We start from the raw sequence: 13,053 nt of genomic DNA on the forward strand, positions 1-13,053 counted from the left end.
TTGATGTTTCTCTCCCTCTTTCTCCCTCCTTCCTCTAAAAATAAATAAAATCTTTAAAAAAAGAAACAGTCTCAAGTTTTCTTTGGCAAAGGGGGAAAAGGAAAAGCGGAGTGTAAGTAAATAAAATAGCAATTATTGAATGTTTATATACATAGTCTATGATGAAAGCATATGATTGATGAGACAGTGAAAGGCATATTAGGAAAGGTTAGAGAATATGTTCAGAAGCTGATTCTTCCACTTATTTGCTATGCAATATTCAAATTCCTCATCTGTAAAATGGGAATAAGGATATCTATCTCATAAGAACTTTGTGAAAGAACATTATGAATATGGAAAATTATGAATCTAAAGAGACTAGCATGATTCTCAGCACACTGTAGGTACTCAAAAGATAGTAGGTATTATCAATAGCTCATTTAATATAACAGTCACACTTCCATAAATGCTTTGGTGAACATAGTCATTAAGAAGATATTTTAATGTAGACAATGCAAATTACATTTTTAGAGTAAGGGCTTCAATAATTTCATGTTAAAAACAGAAATATGGGAAGTAGATGAGGCATCCATGAGACAGTTTAGCAATCAAAGTAATATTTCTACAACTTAATAAGGGGCACATACATATGAAAGAGGCATAAATGAAACCTAAATCTTTCATATATAGAATGTAGAGATGTACAATTTCAAGTATTTCCATTGCATTAGGAATAGTAAGACAATGGCCAGTAATTAAGAATTTAAATATGTGCCCCTGCCCCCGGCTTTGCTGTAGCTGGTGCTAAGGGTTGGCCTAAATTAAACCTGTTTAACCTGCTTAATTTTTCTCTGTTCAAGATAGCTTTTTGGCTTTTGTAGACATTTTTCAACCTTCATCTTACACCATTTCAACATACCCTCCAATGCGATCGATATGTTACACAATTGATATAACTAAATGTCTCTTTAATATTTGCATATCAGTGGCCTAGTTTTGCTATTTTCATCTTAAAGTTTTCTTGATTTCCGCATTAACATTTATTTATTCATTTTTAAAGAATTGAAGAACAATCAGCAATTTGATTTATGCCATTTGTCAATGTATAGATATGATGAAATAGACTCTAATTTGGCTCTTGCTTAGTGTTGCAAAAGTTGTGTATAAAAGTAATTTTATTATGCATTGTATTAAATGGATATATTCTGTGGGTTTTAAAAAATGTTTAGGCTCCAATGTTCAAATCATGACTTAAAAAAATACATGCCTTATATTCTACGTTAAGGAGATCACAGATGCAAAACCTACATCCAGCCTTAGAGTTAGAGAAGGGCTGCCAATGGTTTACTTTTGGCTAACACAGCACATTATATTATTTTTGTAAACAAAAGGTTTTAAATCTGCTTATATCCACCCTCGCAACGAGGGGTGGGATAACTTTCTCTGGTTTTCTATACTTTGCCACATTTTACGTGGAGAGATTCGTGGGCTGTTTTATGGTTATTTTTACATTTTTACGCCTGCTCCATCCTCTTAGGTACGACCTTCACCTGCACCACAGCTCCGATCAAGTGGAGGAGACCCCAAAATGCACTCTAGAGGACACTCCCGAGCACCCTTCAGCCAGCGAACATATTTTCCCCTAGGGTTAATGTAGTTCCCTTTAATTCGAGCTTGGGTTTAGATGAACTAAATTCAGATTGTGGAACTGGAAGGGAATGCGTGGCAAAAACCCTTTGGTGGGGGTGGGGGCTGTTTTAAGGAATATGCTGAACTCGCGAAGGAGTGGTTTTGCTTAAGCTGCTCTAGCGAGATGCTTTTTTCTCATGGACCTTGCTCGAGTTCCTAGGAAAGTGCCCGCTTTTTGAGTGTGTGGTTAGGGTGGGTGGTGGCCGAGAGTCGAAGGCGATGGTCAAGGGGAGCGAATTCCCAGGATGGAACTTGACGCGCACCCTGGATTCCCAGTTAGGGCCCTCCCCACCACTGTCTTGGGTGCAGGGGCTACGACTGGTTTTATTTTGGCGGGAGGGCAGACTGTGGGAGGAGGATATGGGAAAACGGCCAAGAGCTTTCCCGGGCTCACACTGTCTGCGCGCGCGGGCTCACAGCTTAGCCCCCTACTCGGGCCCCGCGTGCAGCCGCGGTCAAAGGGCGTGCACGCGGCAACCGCAGAGCACGCGGGCCAGAGGGGGCGGGGCGCTAGTGGCGGTTGCGGGGCATGCGCGGCTCCGCGCGCGGCTTCTCAAATATGGCGGCAGCGGTGTGAAGACTGGTGCCTGTTCGCGCGAGTCGTTGACCAGGGTGACCGAATTTGCTCCTTTTGCCGACAAGACCTTAGGTATGTGGTGGCTCCGGGCCCCTTGAGGACCAGAGAGGCAGAGCCTTGTGGTCTAGGATCTGGTTGTTTTCCGCGGGCGGGTGGGTAGCCCAGAGCCTTTCGCGGCGCGTCCCGCGCGAGGAACGCCCCCTTAGCCTCCCCGCGGGATCGGGCCTTAGCTGGGCCCTACACCTCTGTCGCCCACCTTTGGCGACTTCATTCCTCGAGGCCAGGGATCCCCTGCCGCATGTAGTGCCCTCAGCCTTTCTCGTGTCGCGTCTAAGAATCCCCCCGGGTCCCGTTGCACAGCACCCTCCGGAGCATCCTCCAGCGATGAGTGGGGTCGGGTCGGGGCCCCGGGGCAGGGCAGGTGGGCGGTGGGGCTGACTTTGCGTGGTTGGGGATGACTTTGTGTGATCTGGGCTTAAACTCGCTCGGTTGCTCTCCGGGGACCTGTGAAGTAAACTTTTGGAGTTTGGGAGTGAAATGTCAACTCGGAAGGATGCGCCAGTGGCGGAGCGCGGGCTTGGGCATTGGTGCGAGGTGCACCTCAGAGTCGCGCCTGGGGCTCGTGGCTGTTGGGGGTGGGGAGAAGCAGGGGGGCGCGCCAGTGGCCTTTGGCGGGGGGGTTGGTGCGCCGCGGGAGGCTACGGCTCGCTCTCTGATGGGGGGTGGGCGGAAAGCGCGGCTCCTGCTCTCCGAAAGAGTGGAGGAGCAGAAGAGTGGAGGAGCGGGTAGTGGAGGAGCAGAGGAACAGGGGAGCGGAGGAGCGGGGGAGTGGAGGAGCGGGTAGTGGAGGAGCGGAGGAGCGGGGGAGTGGAGGAGCGGGGGAGTGGAGGAGCAGAGGAGTGGAGGAGCAGAGGAGTGGAGGAGCGGGTAGTGGAGGAGCGGAGGAGCAGGGGAGTGGAGGAGCGGGGAGCGGAGGAGCGGGGGAGTGGAGGAGCAGAGGAACAGGGGAGCGGAGGAGCGGGGGAGCGGAGGAGCGGAGGAGTGGCGGGGCTGGCTAGGGACCTTTGCTACCTTCGTTTCCAGACGGCGTTCTCGCTTTTCCCACTTGGTTAGTAGTTGTGCCGCATCCTAGTGTGAATCCTCAGAGGGAGAGCGTATAGGTGAATTTAATAGGTTTTGCGCTTCATGGTTTTACTTAGCTTTGAGGGCTCAACAGTAATTGGGCTTCTCCTCCCGCAAAATGTTTTGACAGCACAGGTATTTAGGTACAAGTTCTCATTTAAGACTATTGATTTTTAAAAAACGTTGTAAAACATTTGTGATTTATTATAAAGTGTGATTACAATTTCATATTGGCCTCTACTTTGAAGAGTTAGATTAGGATTGACGACTTAGCTGTAGGGTGATTTTGGGACACCTCCAGAAAGTGAATGGATCGGTTAGGGAAAACTGAGGCAGGGGAAGTGAGTATTTCATTGTGATCATATGATTTACAAAATTAAAGTTTTCTCTCCTAAAAAGCACTGCAGATACTGCTGCATTTTTAATGATCCCAGAGGTATTTATATTTCTGCTTTGGGGAAAGAATATTATAAGATGTATAATACTCATGGAATATAGCTTCGTATGACAAGCAATTGTATAACAATAGTTCATAGATGCAGATTTAATTTTCATCATGAGCAGTGCTTGGGAATGTTCTTCAATAATGATAATTTTTGCCTTTATTGCCATTCTTTTTCTGAATTACTCATTAAATAATGTATTTCCGAGGATGAATGTTCTTTTATTCTGTTTGTAGTTTTGTATACTTAATGGGAGAAGTGTGAAAATAAGCTTTTGGAAATGAGTCCAATTGGGATTTCAAGAAAGCACTAACCTGATGTCTTGTGTTTGTTCAGCTGTAGTGTTATCCATAGTTTTCAAGACAGTCTGATAGAATTAAAAAAAAACTTAGTCTAATACCATTTAAAATGGTTTTGGAATTTTTGAATAAATTTTATATATGTTACACAACCATATGTGTTCTTTGAGGGTGTATACCTGTTTACTAAGAGAATCTGACTTGTTTTGAAGTTGATAGTTTGGAAAAAAAGATTAATGTAACCAAACTACATTGTGTGTGAGGATGCTTTAAAGCTAAGGATGTCATAATATGTACAAAAAAAATTAGAGCCAATCTTAAGTGATACCAGTTTTTCTCATGAGGCAGTAGGTCAGTCCTTTTGGTTTATAGTTCAATCAACACATCTTTATTAAGTGTTGATAGTCAACACTGTGCTGTCAGTATGGAGTTCAGTTCAATGTACATTTATTTAGAGGCTGCTATGTGTGGTGGTTTCTGGGTGTTTAAGGCTGTTCATCAGTAGTTTATTCCTGAAAAGTTCAAGGTTATAGCTAAGAAAACCTGTATGAATGTAGAACAAGCAGTCCTCTTATTTCAAGGGCAAATTCAGGAATTTTGGTCATAATTCTCTAAGTGAAATTCTGGGTGTAACTTAATTTTCTGACTTGTGTGATTTTAACTTATACTTCTTTTGTTCTGATTCTATAAAAATGCATTTTTATGAGAGATTATTTTCTGGATCAAACATAATGTTTGAGGGGAAATTGACTGGTATAACTTGAAATCAGAATATGCTTTGGAGATTGGGTATTTTTAATGCTAAAAAAATCTACTTCTATGACCAAGTAGTTTAGGAGGTAACTAGATATTTACTGACTGGTCATTTAGAGCACTTTCTTTTTGCAAAATGTTTTAGAACTCTCTGAGCTCAAAAATAACAAATAAAGGTTATGATGGTCAGCTATAAGCCAGATGTGACTCTTATTTTCTTTAGGGTTTGTTCCTTTTTAGCTGCCTGCCTGTTCCTCCCAGATGCTTCCTATCTCCCCTCTTCCTGCCCCTGTTCCCTTTGCTGTTGGTGTCTGTTTCCGCATCATTGAAATGGTCAGGGTAATCCTGCACTGCCTCACTGAGAAATAATTGATGATATAGTAAAGTGCCTTGAAAAGGCTGAGTAAATACCAAGTCTTTGAATGAAAATGACGTAGTCCCTTGTCCCATTTAAGGAAGATCCCAACCACAATTTTAGTTTGAGCTCTTGGAGGATGGGAGAGAGTAGAAAGAGGACATTTTCACTTGAGTATTTTACTGCTCCTCTGTTTGGGTTAATACAAATCACTTGTAACTTTAGTAGCTGGAACACTGGTGCATGCAAGGGATCTTTTGCTATTTGAGTTATTAGTCACCTCTAGTCCTTTTTTTTTGGCCAGGTTACCCTATGTATAACTTTCCCCTCTATTCTCATTTCAGTTGTAAATGGAAGTCTGAGTTCATCTCTATTAACTCCTCTTCTGGGGAGAGACCCCATTGTCTCCTTATTGACATATTTCTGATTTTTGGAAATACAAGATATGAACAAAGTGAGATCTCTCACAGTCATCAATGTTAGAGTAGTGAGGCTATGGTGGGAATATTGGTCTGGCATTGCCAGCTGTTTTATAGTTTGGAGTGACCAAATCAAGTGCCCCTAAGAATTTTAGGAACATTATTAATGTCTGAAAATTACTACATAATATAATTTGAGGTGATTGTTGATTTCAGAAACCAAAAAAAAAGTGGAAATTTAAAAAATGGCAAATGTTGGTGATTTTGAAAGAAAAAGTTTATCCTTCCTTGGCTTGGGGGTCTTAATATTTATGATCTTTTTACCTTGGGGAAATAGATGAAAGAAACCACTGCTGTTTATCTTCGATTAAAATGGGTTAGTATAATTTAGTGATAAGTTTTCTAGGCTCTAACTAGTTTGGGCTTTAGTTACTCTAAGCATACAAATGCCTTTATTGTGGTGATAACATGTCATTTTTAAAAAGATAGCAGAGATGGTAGTTCTGAAAGATGGTGAAAATTCTGAGAAAATTTCAGAAACTATCCAGGATTTGAAATGTGCATATGTTCTTTGGTTTTCATGAGTAAGGCATTTTTGCTTATTTTGTGTTTATGTTGTCTAATATAACTAAACCTTAGCCACCTTATAAATAATAACACTAGTGATTTTAATGCTAAGTGATTTCTACTAAACATATATCCCTAAATCTTTCTCTTTCATTTTTTGGACATGTGATGGAAAGGTTTTAATGTAAGAAATAGGGATAGCTTACTGTGTTAAAGGTGAAAGATTTGAAGCTCCTATAAGCAGTTTATATGATGGTACTGGTAACTTAATTTCACAATCATCTGACCTAGGCTAGATGAATTCCTTATTTAACCAAAGAGTTAAAAAAATAAGCTTTGTATGAGTAAAGAGCTGGGAAACATTTGAAAATGGAGAGCATTTGATTACCTACTACTTGTGATCTACGTTTATGGCTGTGGCTCTGCCCCTTCCTAAGTTTATAGGAGCAAATTGTTATAAGAGCGGAAAGAGAGTGCCCACCTTTTGTGGTAACATGCCATTGTAAAATTCAGATGGGACAGATATATTGCAATTCTAGGGCATACTTTAAGGATGCTTTCTTTTCTCAGGGAAAGTTGGTGAGACTCTTTTTGCTTCTTGTCTTTAGACTATATATTTGATTTATCTGGACTTCTGTTTCTCATAAGGATTAACTGGTGCTGAATTCCAGACATAAACAGCTTCATTTGCTTAGGCTTTTAAGCACGTGTATTGACAAAGTTCTTATTTTTTTAAACATTTGGTCACTTTTCCCAGCTCTCCTCATTTTTAGCTGGTTTAAGATTTTGATTATATATTTAGTTTTAAATTAAGCAGTGAATGAATCAGATGTGTTTCTTCTCCAGTTCTCTGCCTTTGAATACAGTTGTAAACATGTGCCTTTTGCTGTGAAATGTGTCTTCTTTTTCTTTTGATAGATTTAAAGTATTATGTGGAATATTTTTGAATATACTTTAAAGTTTTTTGAAATGTAATTATCAGTATTTATTTTTTATTAACTTGGTAGAGTTTTAATAAATCTGTTAAACACATTGACTTTGATGGTTATTAAAAGAAAATATAGTACTCAATAATGATAAGTACATTTATATATTGCTTGGTTTAGACTAGAAACTTTGAGATTTTTTGAGCTTGTAGAAATATTTAAATAAGCAATTTACTGACACCTGCCTCATATTTGAAGCATTGTCAGGGATGTTTAGTTTTCTGGTTACTTCAGATTGTGGTTTATTGCATGCTTTTCTGTAGCCTGTTGTCTAGCAGGAATTGTCATTGTCATCATTCCCATTATTTCTTGTAGGGCTGGTGTTAGAAACCATAAATCTAGACTGTTGTGATAATAGGAACAGGCTGTAATCTGACCCAGTTCTTTGGTTGAAATGTGGCATGGAGAGCTGCCTGTAGTAGTAAATTGACATGCCCTGCTATTAAGTCCAGTCCTCTGCAAATGTCGGTGGGCAGCAGGTCTTTAGACATTTAACCTGTGGCTGTGCTTTAGAACTTTAGGAATTTGCAAGTATAAACTGGGATTTTTGCAACCCTTGACTTGTCTTTCATTTATCTGTTTTCTGACATAACATACATACTTCTTAACTAAATGCAGAACTTTCACGTACATTATTTTAAAATTGTAAGTATGAATTATTTTAACTTGTAGGCTATGTTTTTAGATAAATTAAAAGTTCTTGAAAATAGTTTTTTGGGGGGCTTGTCTTTACACAGAAAAGGATTAACTTCTAGTTTGTTGCAGTCAGTTTTACTAAAGCATACTTAAAGTTGCCTCTCTAGAACTCTTAATTTCCTCCAGAAGGTTTGATTTGATAAACCCTCACTACCAAAAATGTTCATTCCTAATATTGATTATTGACAGTTCAGAGATTAAAATTTATTTTTAAAAGTAATCACACATTAAAATTTAGGATTTTTTTCTGTTTACTTTTATAGATATATCAGAAAATGGGAAATTTGATAATTTACTTGGAATATTAACATAATGAATCCTATCCAATTCAACAGGTTACATATGGCTGTACAGTGGATATATATGCTTTTTCTATCCTGTGCTAGGATAATCACCATTACCAGAAGCAAAGTTTTAGTTAAAAGAGCTAGCTTCTCTTTGTAAAAGGAAAATATATAGCTATAACGTATTTGAATCAAATCAATGTGTGTTTTTGCATTTAAGCATAAATGTGAAGTAACCTTGAAACCAAAGTTTCAAGCCAAAATAAATTATTTTCCAGTCAAAACAAAAAACTTAAAGGTTTGATGCAGTTAACTCAGACTTCTCTATCATCCTTTTGTGTATTGACTGGGCAATAAAGAGCTATTTTGTTTGTTTTACAAGTTTGAAAGCAGTGTTTGTATAATGAGGTAGACTAAAAATGAAAAAAAAATTCTACTTGTGCTATTTCATTAATAGTCTCTGGTGAGTTATATGTGTGTACTATAATTTCCATCACTTAGTCCATCATTTTCTTTAAAACTACCAACAAACATTTATTAACCTCTCTTAGCCTTGAAACTTCTTATTGTTAATGCATATATTCAAGGAGATAGAATGAAATATTTTTGCAGTTAGATTATTTTTTGTGTAGGGACTGTGTTTTCCTTTTTTGTGTGAATATTGGTTTTAGCATATGTTTTGGTTCCAATTGTTATATAATTAGAACTTATACACTGAATTTTGGTATAACATGTATTCCTAGTTGCTTTTCTCCCTGAAAAAAAAAATACCTGTAATACTAACCCATTTATGCTGGGGCCTATCTTTTTGGGACCTCAAACATCCTAGAAATCAAATCCAGAGTAGAAATGTAAAGGTCTGGTAGATGATGGAAAATAAAAAGATGTGGGGAGCCAGGAACTGTCTTTAAGATCTCAAAAAATTTTCTCCTTGGTCTATTGACCTAGAGTTGTGTGTAAATGAAGACAGCAGATTAGACATTGAGAAAAGGAACAGAGAGGACAACAATAACAGCCAAAAGAAAAATATCACCACATTTTTAAAAACTGCAGTGTTCTGGTGCTCTGTAATTTATGTATAAGTAACCTGTAGCACAGCAGATTTTATTTACTTGTTTAGCAAACATTTGGGGGGCCCTATTATGTGATGGACACTGGATAGACACTGGAGAATACAAAGATGAACCATATATGATATTATTCCCCAAACCTTGTAGTTTACCAGGGGAGATAAGGAATGTACATACACACAACAGAAGCAATTTTGGCATAATGGTTAAACATTCATGGACCTCGGTTCAAATCTAGTTGGGTGATCTTATGCAGCTCTTTGAGCCTCAGTATCCTTAACTTTCAAACGAACATTAATAACAGTATCAATCGATAACAGGCTTTAGATAAGAAAAAGGTATAAAAGTCCCTAGTAGGGTATCAGTCATTTAGCAAGAGCTCAGTAAGTGACAGCTCTTAATGTTGATATTACCACTGCCAACACCACCATCATTAGACCCCAGGGACTGTAATCTTTATTTTCTTCTGTCTTCATGAATCTATTCTGTCCAGGATGCACGGTGTATTTTTTTTTATTTCTCCCTTTCAAATTATATACAGTATATTGGAATCCTGTCTTTTGGTGTTTGACAAACTAGATTTGATTAATTTTTCTTTTGCTACCCGCTTTCTGATTTGAACTTGATAAGATAGGAGGGGAATCAAAGATGACTTATAACTCAGAAAGATTGGGAGTTCATAGTGCCTGTTAAAATAGGAAGCAGTGGAAGAGGAGCACATTTTAGAGGGCAAAAGAGTTTGATTTTTTCAAAATGTAGTGTTTGAAGTGATTGTGAGGCATCCAAACTGGTGTTCAATTGGCTAGACTAGAAATTTTGGAGAGAGATGAGGACTAGAGATACTGATACAGGAACATCCACATAGGGGTGTTATATCAGCCATGGAATAGAATGAGTTTCTAGAATCTAGACAACAGACTGAGCGACTAAGCAAGATCAATGGCTAGGACAGAAGGAGGAAGTAGACACAGGGATAATAGAGGTAGGACAACCAGGAAATAACACATGTCTGAGGCTCAAAGAGGAGAGGTGTCAGGAATGAAGAGTTACCTACCACAGAGGGCTTCTGAAGTGTCAAGAAGAATGACTGAAATGGGGTTTGATGTCCAGGAGGCAATTGAAGACTTGGAAGCAGTTATAGGAGAAGAGGGAAAGTAGAGGCCAAATTGCAGAAAGTGAGGTATCACAGCAATTCTTTGTATTATGGGTATTACCATATTTATTACCAAAATCCTGGACATCAGGAAAAGATTAATATGGTAAATATCTAATATAGTTTGAGAGTCTTTTCCACACCAATAAAAATTTGATGTTATCTCAATTTAAAGTCACTTTACTCTTTCAAATATGTGGGTTTTAGTATCTGTCAAATGGGAGGTTCAGTGAACAAGTTTAATAATGAATGTTAAAGTTTGGACATTATTCCCACCTATGGGACTTCTGTCTGAGAAAAGTGGCAGGAAACCTTGCTGTTGATATAGGAACAAATTTATATTTTTCAGCTCAACATCTGTGTTTAGTTTACTTTTATACTCTCTCAGGTTGCTATAATTCTATTTTATAATAGCTGAAATGTAAAGGGCCCTGGGAAAATTTTTGCTTGTTAAACTTATTTATTTAGTTCCTGTCCTTGTCACCCTTATTGACTCTTCAGGTAGTAGTCTCTAATTAGAGACTTATGGTATATATAATACCTTATCTTCAAAATAAAACAAACAAAAAGGAAGGGCAAAACAAAAACCCCAAGCAACCAAATAATGGAAAGATTCTATAATCTTAGAATTATAGACTCCTTAACTTGCTAAATAGTCCTTAGAAACTGTCTTTCTTAAAAAAAAAACACACACAAAAACAAAAAACAAAAAAACAACCAAACTAGAATTCTCTCCAGAATCAGATAAGTGCAGCTGGAGTTTCAGGTTTAATAATTTATTTATTAATCACTATTTACATTGTTTAATAATGTTGAGAAAATGGTTTAAAACAATATAAGACTTTCCAAAGCATTTTTTGGGTCTCTTAGCGATTAAATCTGTGTCAAGATACAAGCAGCAAAACAAATGGTTTTGTTTTGTAAGAGATCCCAGGCTGTCTATGCTTGGTCAAAGCCTGCTGGATTTAGTGTAACTGCTCTTTTGGTAAAGGAAATTTAAATGTCAGACACTATAAAATAGTGTGAACGTAATACCTTTTTTTTTGGCTTATTTATATTTCAGGGGTTTTTTTCTTTAATGCAGTAGAGTTGCTCCTTATATGCATTTAGTGAGGCAACTTTTCCTTATGGTGGTAAAAACAAAACAAAGCTTTTTTTTTTTCTCACGAAAATGTTCTCTGCCATGTAACATTGATCACTACTTTGAGTAGGGTCTGAGTCTTTGTTAAAGTGCTGAAGCAGTTCAAAGTGTATTGAGAGCAAAGTTAAGCTTTTTCTGAAGTTTTCTCTGGGGTTTAACTTTGCACATTTATTATTGTCCGGTTTCCATTTTAGATAAAATGTTGGCTCTATGAATTTATCATATAAGAAGATTTTCATTTGAAGATTATGACAAATAGAATTTGGAAAATATACATTTAAGAGTGGTTTAAATATATGGATTTACATATGTGATTTTTAAAAATTGAAAGGATATATACTATATGTCTAACAGCAGGTTATTATTGTTTGATGGTGGGATTATAGGTGATTTTTTTCCCTTTTGCTTATGGGGGGTGATGAATGTATAAAAAGAAAAAACCTATTCTAGCTTCTAGGAGTCCACAAAGGCTTTTTTGGTTCACAAAGGGCCAAAATCTATTTTCAGTACTCACCAACCCTAAAGGAAATAATATATTCATGAATAATCATATCTCAGAGTTATACAGCATAGGGTGACATCAAGTTTCTTTTGGCTTTAGCTAGAATCTATAAGTTTTCCAATAATGCTGGTTATTAGGTGGCAGCTTCTTTCTTTGGTAATTATATGTCTGGCCATTATAGATATATATGTGTATGTATATATGTTTATTTAGTGCTGCTTAATTTAAGAGTGACTTAAACTTAGCATTTCTGTTTCTTTTTTAATTTTAATTTTTATTGAACTTTATTGGATAACATTGGTTAATAACATATAAATTTCAGGTGTACAACATTATAGTACAATGTCTGTATACTCAATTGTGTGCTCGCCACCCAAAATCTAGTTTACTTCTATTACCATATACTTAAAGCACTTTTGTTTCTTTAAACACCTTTTTGGTCCATACTTTAAAAGAATAATTAAGTAATGTTCAGGTATCATTACAACATAATGTTAAGTGTTAATGCTGAAACTCACTCATCTCAGGGAATTTTAACTAGGGCAAATGGGGTGGGATAGACTACAGTCTCTGAGTTTCCACTTATTCATGATACTATGCTGGGTGCTCTACCTTTACTATCTTTAATTTTCATGACTACACTATGAGGTATACATGATATTAGTTTTAAGTTACATATGAAAAAAATGAAGACTCAGAGATGAAGTAACTTGAATGGCTTTAAGCACTTGAAATAATATTAATATGTAGTTGATATGGCTACCAGGAATCATCACAATATAATTTTTTTCTTTAAGAATATGTATAATTTGCCCTGGCTGGTATAGCTCAGTGGATTGAGTGCGGGCTGCGAACCAAAGCATCGCAGGTCCGATTCCTAGTCAGGGCACATGCCTGGGTTGCAGGCCACGTCCCCATTGGGGGCCACGTGAGAGGCAACCACACATTGATGTTTCTCTCTCTCTCTTTCTCCTTCCCTTCCCCTCTAAAAATAAGTAAATAAAATCTAAAAAAAAAA

General features: G+C 37.6%; 1 protein-coding gene across 3 annotated transcripts in view; it reads left to right on the plus strand.

Annotated features, from left to right (window-relative positions):
- The first annotated feature begins 2,219 nt into the window (after positions 1-2,219).
- SCML2 (Scm polycomb group protein like 2) overlaps positions 2,220-13,053 on the plus strand; it is a 71,277-nt gene continuing 60,443 nt past the window's right edge. For 2 of the 3 annotated variants that reach the window (XM_045856146.1, XM_045856148.1), the window contains exon 1: positions 2,220-2,317. The gene's annotated coding sequence lies outside the window, so the exon portion shown is untranslated. The remainder of the gene's footprint in view (positions 2,318-13,053) is intronic. The other variant, XM_045856147.1, reaches the window with a different exon arrangement.

The sequence above is a fragment of the Phyllostomus hastatus genome, unplaced genomic scaffold, assembly GCF_019186645.2.
Source record: "Phyllostomus hastatus isolate PE091 unplaced genomic scaffold, TTU_PhHast_1.1 phas_scaffold_12, whole genome shotgun sequence".
NCBI lineage: Eukaryota > Metazoa > Chordata > Mammalia > Chiroptera > Phyllostomidae > Phyllostomus > Phyllostomus hastatus.